Source organism: Rutidosis leptorrhynchoides, chromosome 3 (genome assembly GCF_046630445.1).
Source record: "Rutidosis leptorrhynchoides isolate AG116_Rl617_1_P2 chromosome 3, CSIRO_AGI_Rlap_v1, whole genome shotgun sequence".
Taxonomy (NCBI): Eukaryota; Viridiplantae; Streptophyta; class Magnoliopsida; order Asterales; family Asteraceae; genus Rutidosis; species Rutidosis leptorrhynchoides.
This window is the reverse complement of record NC_092335.1, coordinates 632,015,443-632,025,595: the sequence shown is the minus strand read 5'-3', so window position 1 is coordinate 632,025,595 and position 10,153 is coordinate 632,015,443.

The window sequence follows — 10,153 nt, the reverse complement described above, 5'->3', positions numbered from 1 at the left end:
CAACTAGCATGAAATATCTCATAAGATTACAAAAATATGAGTAATCATTCATGACTTATTTACATGAAAACAAAATTACATATCCTTTATATCTAATCCATACACCAACGACCAAAAACACCTACAAACACTTTCATTCTTCAATTTTCTTCATCTAATTGAACTCTCTCAAGTTCTATCTTCAAGTTCTAAGTGTTCTTCATAAATTCCAAAAGTTCTAGTTTCATAAAATCAAGAATACTTTCAAGTTTGCTAGCTCACTTCCAATCTTGTAAGGTGATCATCCAACCTCAAGAAATCTTTGTTTCTTACAGTAGGTTATCATTCTAATATAAGGTAATAATCATATTCAAACTTTGGTTCAATTTCTATAACTATAACAATCTTATTTCAAGTGATGATCTTACTTGAACTTGTTTTCGTGTCATGATTTTGCTTCAAGAACTTTGAGCCATCCAAGGATCCATTGAAGCTAGATCCATTTTTCTCTTTTCCAGTAGGTTCATCCAAGGAACTTAAGGTAGTAATGATGTTCATAACATCATTCGATTCATACATATAAAGCTATCTTATTCGAAGGTTTAAACTTGTAATCACTAGAACATAGTTTAGTTAATTCTAAACTTGTTCGCAAACAAAAGTTAATCCTTCTAACTTGACTTTTAAAATCAACTAAACACATGTTCTATATCTATATGATATGCTAACTTAATGATTTAAAACCTGGAAACACGAAAAACACCGTAAAACCGGATTTACGCCGTCGTAGTAACACCGCGGGCTGTTTTGGGTTAGTTAATTAAAAACTATGATAAACTTTGATTTAAAAGTTGTTATTCTGAGAAAATGATTTTTATTATGAACATGAAACTATATCCAAAAATTATGGTTAAACTCAAAGTGGAAGTATGTTTTCTAAAATGGTCATCTAGACGTCGTTCTTTCGACTGAAATGACTACCTTTACAAAAACGACTTGTAACTTATTTTTCCGACTAGAAACCTATACATTTTTTGTTTAGATTCATAAAATAGAGTTCAATATGAAACCATAGCAATTTGATTCACTCAAAACGGATTTAAAATGAAGAAGTTATGGGTAAAACAAGATTGGATAATTTTTCTCATTTTAGCTACGTGAAAATTGGTAACAAATCTATTCCAACCATAACTTAATCAACTTGTATTATATATTATGTAATCTTGAGATACCATAGACACGTATACAATGTTTCGACCTATCATGTCGACACATCTATATATATTTCGGAACAACCATAGACACTCTATATGTGAATGTTGGAGTTAGCTATACAGGGTTGAGGTTGATTCCAAAATATATATAGTTTGAGTTGTGATCAATACTGAGATACGTATACACTGGGTCGTGGATTGATTCAAGATAATATTTATCGATTTATTTCTGTACATCTAACTGTGGACAACTAGTTGTAGGTTACTAACGAGGACAGCTGACTTAATAAACTTAAAACATCAAAATATATTAAAAGTGTTGTAAATATATTTTGAACATACTTTGATATATATGTATATATTGTTATAGGTTCGTGAATCAACCAGTGGCCAAGTCTTACTTCCCGACGAAGTAAAAATCTGTGAAAGTGAGTTATAGTCCCACTTTTAAAATCTAATATTTTTGGGATGAGAATACATGCAGGTTTTATAAATGATTTACAAAATAGACACAAGTACGTGAAACTACATTCTATGGTTGAATTATCGAAATCGAATATGCCCCTTTTTATTAAGTCTGGTAATCTAAGAATTAGGGAACAGACACCCTAATTGACGCGAATCCTAAAGATAGATCTATTGGGCCTAACAAACCCCATCCAAAGTACCGGATGCTTTAGTACTTCGAAATTTATATCATATCCGAAGGGTGTCCCGGAATGATGGGGATATTCTTATATATGCATCTTGTTATTGTCGGTTACCAGGTGTTCACCATATGAATGATTTTTATCTCTATGTATGGGATGTGTATTGAAATATGAAATCTTGTGGTCTATTGTTACGATTTGATATATATAGGTTAAACCTATAACTCACCAACATTTTTGTTGACGTTTTAAGCATGTTTATTCTCAGGTGATTATTAAGAGCTTCCGCTGTCGCATACTTAAATAAGGACAAGATTTGGAGTCCATGCTTGTATGATATTGTGTAAAAACTGCATTCAAGAAACTTATTTTGTTGTAACATATTTGTATTGTAAACCATTATGTAATGGTCGTGTGTAAACAGGATATTTTAGATTATCATTATTTGATAATCTACGTAAAGCTTTTTAAACCTTTATTGATGAAATAAAGGTTATGGTTTGTTTAAAAATGAATGTAGTCTTTGAAAAACGTCTCATATAGAGGTCAAAACCTCGCAACGAAATCAATTAATATGGAACGTTTTTAATCAATAAGAACGGGACATTTCATTATAATCATTTAATTAATCAATTGGGTTGGGTAATTGATTATTCATTCTGATCAAGTGGATGAATTAATATTCATAAACTAATTAAAACAGGGGTGGATTACATACAGTGATAACTGGTGTAATTGTTGACAGAAGTGATAACTGCGTCATAGTTTAAATCCTTAATCAGTTGGAATATTTGACTTCGGGTATAAGGGTAATTTGACGAGGATACTCGCACTTTATATTTATGACCGATGGACTATTATGGACAAAAACTAGATAGATGTATCAAATAAACCAGGACAAAGGACAATTAACCCATGGTAATAAATTAAAATCAACACGTTAAACATCATGATTACGGAAGTTTAAATAAGCATAATTCTTTTATTGTATTTCTCATCGTATCTTTATTTACTGTCATTTTATTACTCGCAATTTTATTTACTCTCATTTTATTTATTGTCATTATTTTACGCACTTTAATTATCGTCATTTATCTTTGCGCTTAAAATATAGAATCGACAAACCGGTCATTAAACGGTAAAACCCCCTTTTATAATAATATTACTACTTATATAATTATATATATTTTGTATAAATATAGTTGTTAAAAATATAGTAAGTATCACCAGCTCCCTGTGGAACGAACCGGACTTACTAAAAACTACACTACTCTACGATTAGGTACACTGCCTATAGTGTTGTAGCAAGGTTTAGGTATATCCCATCCGTAAATTAATAAAACTTGTGTCATATTTTGTAGTATTTTGTATTAAAAATAATACTATTTCGTACCCTCACGCTACATCATCAAGTTTTTGGCGCCGCTGCCGGGGAGCACTAAAACGCTATATTTTTAATTTATAATTCTCAAAAAAAAAAAAAAAAAAAAAAAAAAAAAAACGTTTTTTTTTTTTAGAAAAAAAAATTTCGTTTTAAAAAAAAAAAAAAAAAAAAACGTAAAAAAAAAAAAAAAAAAAAAAAAAAACGTAAAAAAAAAGTATAAAAAAAATATATTTTTAAGATTTTGTCTATAAAAAAAATGTTTTTTTTAGTTTTATTACCTTTAGATTTTTAGACTATATTCGCAACTTTTAGTATTAAGTTTAGTTTTGCCATAGTTATTTTTACTTCTAGAATTTTTAGGCTTTGCCGTAAAATCCCTTAAGTGCTTATTCCTTAGACTAAGTTTTAGATGCTTTAGAATTTTGCGACGCCATTTTTCGTGCTACTTTCTTATTTTTATTTTTCGACGCCTATTTTTCGACCTTTTATTTTTCGACATTTTTCGACGCGCAATCTTTTTCTCTCTTATTTCTCGCCATTCTAGTTTTTAGGACTTAGAATTTTTTCTACTTCTTCTCTAAATTTCTTAAAATTACGAAAATTTATTTTAAGTGGTTAAATTGATAGACATCAAAATTTTCTGGTTCGTAGTAATAGTTGGATTTGTACGTGGACCGGGTTATTGGAGCCAAACAGTACTCAATTATATTGAGACCAAACGAATCCTGCCCCTCTGCTGCATCTTTTGGCTATTCGAAACGTGGGCAAAATCAGAAAAGTCTATTAATTAGATAACTTATTATAATTTTTCTTTCCTTTTTAAAAACTAATAGGATATTCAGTGAATGCACCGAGCAAGACGTTCGCCGCCGGTCATACGTTCACCACCTGTAACTCGATCAAGACATCTAGCAAATATTGTCGCCGTTGATTTTTCTTTAGAATCGTCATCTAGTCGAACAAGAACTCCAACTCAAATTTCCGATAATCCATCTTTTGAACCCGACTTCACAATTAAGAACCCGGAGCATATTCAAGGACAATTCCAAGATCTTGAACCACTAATTATTCCTCCTGAGCCACAAACCATTAAATCAGAATCCTCTAGTGATTCGTATTCAACAAATTCAATTATGGAAGTAACGGAACCTCTAAGTATGGAAGATCGAATGAGAGCCACACGCACGGGCCAAGGTCACGCCATTATTAAACCAGAAGTTAATGCTCCAGATTATGAAATTAAAGGACAAATCCTACACATGGTAACTAATCAGTACCAATATAGTGGTACGCCGAATGAAGACCCAAACGAACATCTTCGTACGTTTAATAGGATCTGTACACTATTCAAAATCCGAGAAGTGGAAGACGAACAAATTTATCTCATGTTATTTCCCTGGACTTTAAAGGGAGAAGCCAAAGATTGGTTAGAATCGTTACCTGAAGGGGCGATTGACACATGGGATGTTTTAGTTGAAAAATTTCTTAAACGATTCTTTCCGGCATCCAAAGCCGTGAGACTTCAAGGAGAAATTGTTACGTTCGCGCAAAATCCAAATGAAACATTATATGAGGCGTTGACAAGATTCGGAAGGATGTTGAGAGGATGTCCTCAACACGGATTAGATACTTTTCAAATAGTACAAATCTTCTATAAAGGCGTAGACATCGCCACACGAAAAGACATCGACATAACCGCTGGTGGATCCATTATGAAGAAAACCGCAACTGAAGCTTACAAAATTATTGATAACACAGCCTCCCACTCGCATGAGTGGCACCAAGAAAAAGATATCTTTCGATCATCTAAAGCGGCTAGAGCCGATTCTAGCCATGACTTTGATTCCGTTTCCGCAAAAATAGATGCTTTCGAAAGACGAATGGAAAAGATGAATAAAGATATTCACGCAATACGAATCAGTTGTGAGCAATGCGGTGGACCACACTTATTGAAAGATTGTCACATTGAACCAACATTGGAACAACGAGAGAATGTTTCCTATATGAACCAAAGGCCTGGAAATAATTATCAAAATAATTATCAACCGCCAAAGTTAAACTTCAATCGAAATCAAAACATTCTTTACAATCCAAACGGACCCAACAACAACTCGTACAACCAACAAGGTCCGAATAACCAACCAACTCAAAACAACACTTTCAATCAACAAAGACCTAGCTTGTATAAACCACCACAACAAACCGAAGAGAAAAAGCCAAATCTAGAAGAAATGATGGCAAAGCTAGTTGAATCTCAAACACAATTTATTACATCTCAAACCCAAACGAATGAGAGGTTTGATCAGTCATTAAGAACTCAACAAGCTTCCATTTTGAATCTAGAAAAATACGTAGGTACTCTTGCTAGCATGATGAATGAGAGGGAACAAGGAAAACTACCGAGTAATACTGAAGTAAATCCTCGGAATGAGAATGTTAATATGGTGTCAACGAATTCTGAAAAACCAGCATCAGAAGATGGGAAGGTTTTAGATGAGAGTAACAATGAAGAAGTTACACCACCACCACCCGAGTATGTAAAGCCAGTGGTGGCACCATACAAACCACCCATCCCGTTTCCAAGAAAAGGAGTTGAGTATGAGCAAGTGATAGGTAATAAAGATTGTGATACCTCTGGAAAGAAGAAGAAGAAAAAGAATAAGAAAGTGCAAGAAACAAAAGCCGTAAATATAAACCCGGTGAAGACAGTTCCACCAAAACCTCCACCTAGGGTAGGTGATCCGGGTGAATTTATTGTTCCTTGTCTACTTAGTGATTGTGTCATGTATGATGCACTAGCAGATTTAGGTGCAAGTGTGAGTGTTATGCCTCTTTCCTTATATAAGAGATTAGGTGTAGGTGAGTTAACTCCAACGGATATGAGTGTTCGACTCTTTGATCAAACCATTAAGCACCCAGTTGGAATTGCTGACAACCTACCCATTCAAGTAGGTAATTTAACCTTTCTAGTCGAATTCATTGTCATTGACATAGAAGAGGACCCAAACATTCCTCTAATTTTAGGTCGACCATTCTTAGCGTCCACCGGGGCGTTATTTGATGTAGGTAATGGAAGAATGACACTTAAAAGTGGTGACAAATCGATCACCTTTATGATTCGAAAATCTAAACCTCCACCAACCAAAACCGTTGAACCAATAAAAACGATTGGTAATAACCATGTTGTTTTACCAACTCCAACGGCAGTGCTTAGCAATAATGAAACGCCTAAGTGTGGGAAAAATGAAGTAACACCTAATGATAACCCAATAACAAAGGACCCCGTTGTTGATACGAAATTAAATGACCCCGTTATTAACAGTTCAATGAAGAAACTTTTTAAACGGGCTATCGATGCTAGAAGTAAGGGGAACTTTAAGTTATGTAACCGGTTAGTATCCAATCTGTCGCCTAAAGAAAAGGCGAAACTAGTTGAATTTTGGGATATTACGGAAGAAGCCGGGCACTGGCTTAAAGAAAAAGTCACAGATAGGCAAGTTGATTATGGACCAAAAGAAATTGACGATGAAGTTAATCACAATTTCGACACCACAGCTACCTAAGTGTGGGGAGATTCAAATGTTCTAAGAAAATGCTATCTAGAGTTAGTTGTTCTGTTCTCGTGTAGTTCCGAGAATGGAATCCGATTGGTCTTTTCCGCTAGCAGACACTAAAGAACTAGTTTTCTCCCCCCATTCTGAATTTTTGTTTTTTTTAGGTTTTATATGAAATTAATATGCTTTTAAGTTTTGTGTGATATTTAAAAACAAAATTTACTTTAATTCATTAAGTTAAAAAAATGATTTCTAAAATTCGTCGTGAGTTGAAGACTAGGTCATTAAGCCGAAATTGCTTTACCCGAGGGTGGGACGGCAAATTTTGTTATCATTATTTTTAATTTTATTGATCTAAAGTATGCCAAAAAGATATTAGACTTTATAAATTTTTGAACGTGGGGTAATATACCCAACTTCAAAAATATGTATATATATGTTTGTATTTTATATTATGTACAAAACAGGGTAGAACAACGCACTTTCAAAGACTAACATTAAGTTCAGCAATAGCTACTAATTTTGACGACAAGAAGCAAAATATCAAATGTGATGTAAAATAATATGCTTACAAACTGGGTATTTTTAATCACTTTTCTACAATAATCACCCTCATGAATTTATAATTATAGTCTGATTTCATGCAAATGAGGGCATTGCATGATCTCAAGTGTGGGGAAGGGTTATAAATTCTCTCGGGTTTGCACTTAGTTTATTTGCCAAATTTTGTGAAAATTTGAAAAATTTTCAACTAAATGAATTTAAAATCATGTTTATACATATTTATGAACGGTGAAAACTAGGTGATAATACCGAAATTATCGTTACCTCGAAAAGGACATAAATTGAGAAACACCCTAAAACGCTTGAATTCATTTAAAATGAAATAAAAGAAAATAAAAAGGCAAAGAAAGAAACTAAGTGTGGGAAGAATGTACCAAGTTATTCAATTTAAAACATATATCACACATTTTTGTATAAGAATTATTGCAGGTACTTTTGCTTTGGACGATACTAATCAGTTTTACCCGGTTTACTGTAATATATTTTAAAGAAAGATGGATCTACACGATGAATCAATTCCATCATTAAAAGGAAGTAAAGTCTTCCGAAAAAGACACGCGCTTCTTGATTTAGGTCAAGAAGTTGTCGTCCAGACCAGCTGTAGGTTGACGAAAAATCTAGAAAAGTCATCTCTAAAATCAGCAGGAAATCCACGGACCTCAGCATCAAACAGGGTCGCCAAGTGGTCAGATTTATCCTAACCATGAGAAGGATTTATCTCGTACAATGGGGAGGCACCGTGCAAATTAGCTTGATAAGACTAATGAATCAGATCCCCAGAAAAGGATAATCTCCTTAAAGATTAAAAATCAGCTTTTAAGCCTGATATTACTCAATCCTTGAGATTGACTTTAAAGATTGAGAATTCAAACTCATGGAATTCAATGATATCTAAACTCGAGCTTGAACGAGAAAATATTTTGATCAAAATTGCAAACCGATTTGTTTTCTGAAAATCCATTTTCAATGCGTTCATTACCATTGAACGTAAAATCCTAAGAAATTCAACTGGAATTCATTAGGTCACCTGAACCAAATCGGGTGTCAACCGTAAGAACGGTGGTTGCATAGCATGGTCGGAGACAGGACCTTGTGCCAGACCGAAAAATTATAGGATGATCTTTACTATCGCTCCTACCAAGGATAGTTCTAGCATCTGACACGTTAAAAGACCATAACCAAAAGCATGTCATTAGACATTGCCTTAACAGTTTCTTGTTCATCGCTTTCCTTTACAACCGGACGGTAGTTTGCCGAAAGGTAATATACGGAACAAGTAAACTGGATGTGTGCTTTCCGATACCGGGATAGCAGTGGATTACACGAACCTAAATGTTTTTAGCCAAAATATTGATCCACAAATATATTTTGCAACACCAATGGTGGATCAAATCAGAAAACTTATCTAGGGTAAAAGCTAGATTGAATTTTCAAAAGATCAAATGTTTTCATAAAGATCCTATTTCCTAAAGGATCTAAATTTTTATAGTCATGTGGGACTGTAAACCGCCTTTCAAATGTGCACTTTGCTTTGGAAACCGAAAGTAAATCGGCTATTTGATTGCAAGTGTCGTTGACCTAAACCCGAGGCAACTGTGGATGACACACCCACCTTTAACCATGGTTCTATTGTTAATATCATTGTTTATACCGCTCTATTAAAATCACTGATGTACAAAGTGTGAAGAATAAAGAAGTGATTCGTGTGATGTATTATATTATTTCAAGACTGTATTGCTTGAGGACAAGCAACGCTCAAGTGTGGGGATATTGATAAGGCTAAAAAGGAACATATATTTCATAGCAAAATCCCCCAAGAAAGACAAGATTTTAGTTGCAATTGTTCCATTTTCGAGTAATATTCGTTTATTTTAAATAAGTGCGAAGACAAAAGGCGAAAACGAAGATTTGAAGACGCAAAGGTCCAAAAAGCTCAAAAGTACAAGATACAATCAAAAAGGTTCAAATTATTGATGAAGAACGTCTAAAAATGACAAGAGTACAAGTTACAAAACGCAAAGTACACGATATAAAATTGTACGAAAGGGCGTTCGAAAATCCGGAACCGAGGCATGAACCAACTTTCAGCGCTCGACGCAACGGTGTAAAAATTACGAGTCAACTATGCACAAGAATAAAATATAATATTTAAATAATTCATAATAAGAATAATATTAAATAATAAAAAGTTGTTAATTGAGCATAGTTCAGGGGTCGTAAATGAAAATTCAATTTCATATTTGCCTATAAAAGGCGACGATTACGATCAATAAGCAAGGAGATTTTTTTTCGATCTTTTTTTTTCTTCTATCTTTTTCTTATTTTTCTATCTATCAATATCAATATCTATATTCTATATCTCTATCATAATGTTAACTTAATAAGATATAACAATAATCTTAATTTTAATTTTAAATTATGATAATAATAAGATTTATGATAGAGATCTTTTGAGTATGTAAGTCGAAATTCTGTCCGTGTAACGCTACGCTATTTTTAATCATTGTAAGTTATGTTCAACCTTTTTACATTAATGTCTCGTAGCTAAGTCGTTATTATGCTTATTTAAAATGAAGTACTCATGATGTTGGGCTAATTACTAAAATTGGGTTATTGAACTTTGGACCATAATTAAGGTTTGGGCAAAAGACCGACACTTGTGGAAATTGGATTATTGACTATTAATAGATGGGGGGTATTGTCTAATTGAGTGACAACTCATTGGAGTCTGTCGAACCTATCTTCAAATTAATTAACCTAATAATTAATAATGATTATGGTTGTCCTATTTAGTGACGTTCATATGGA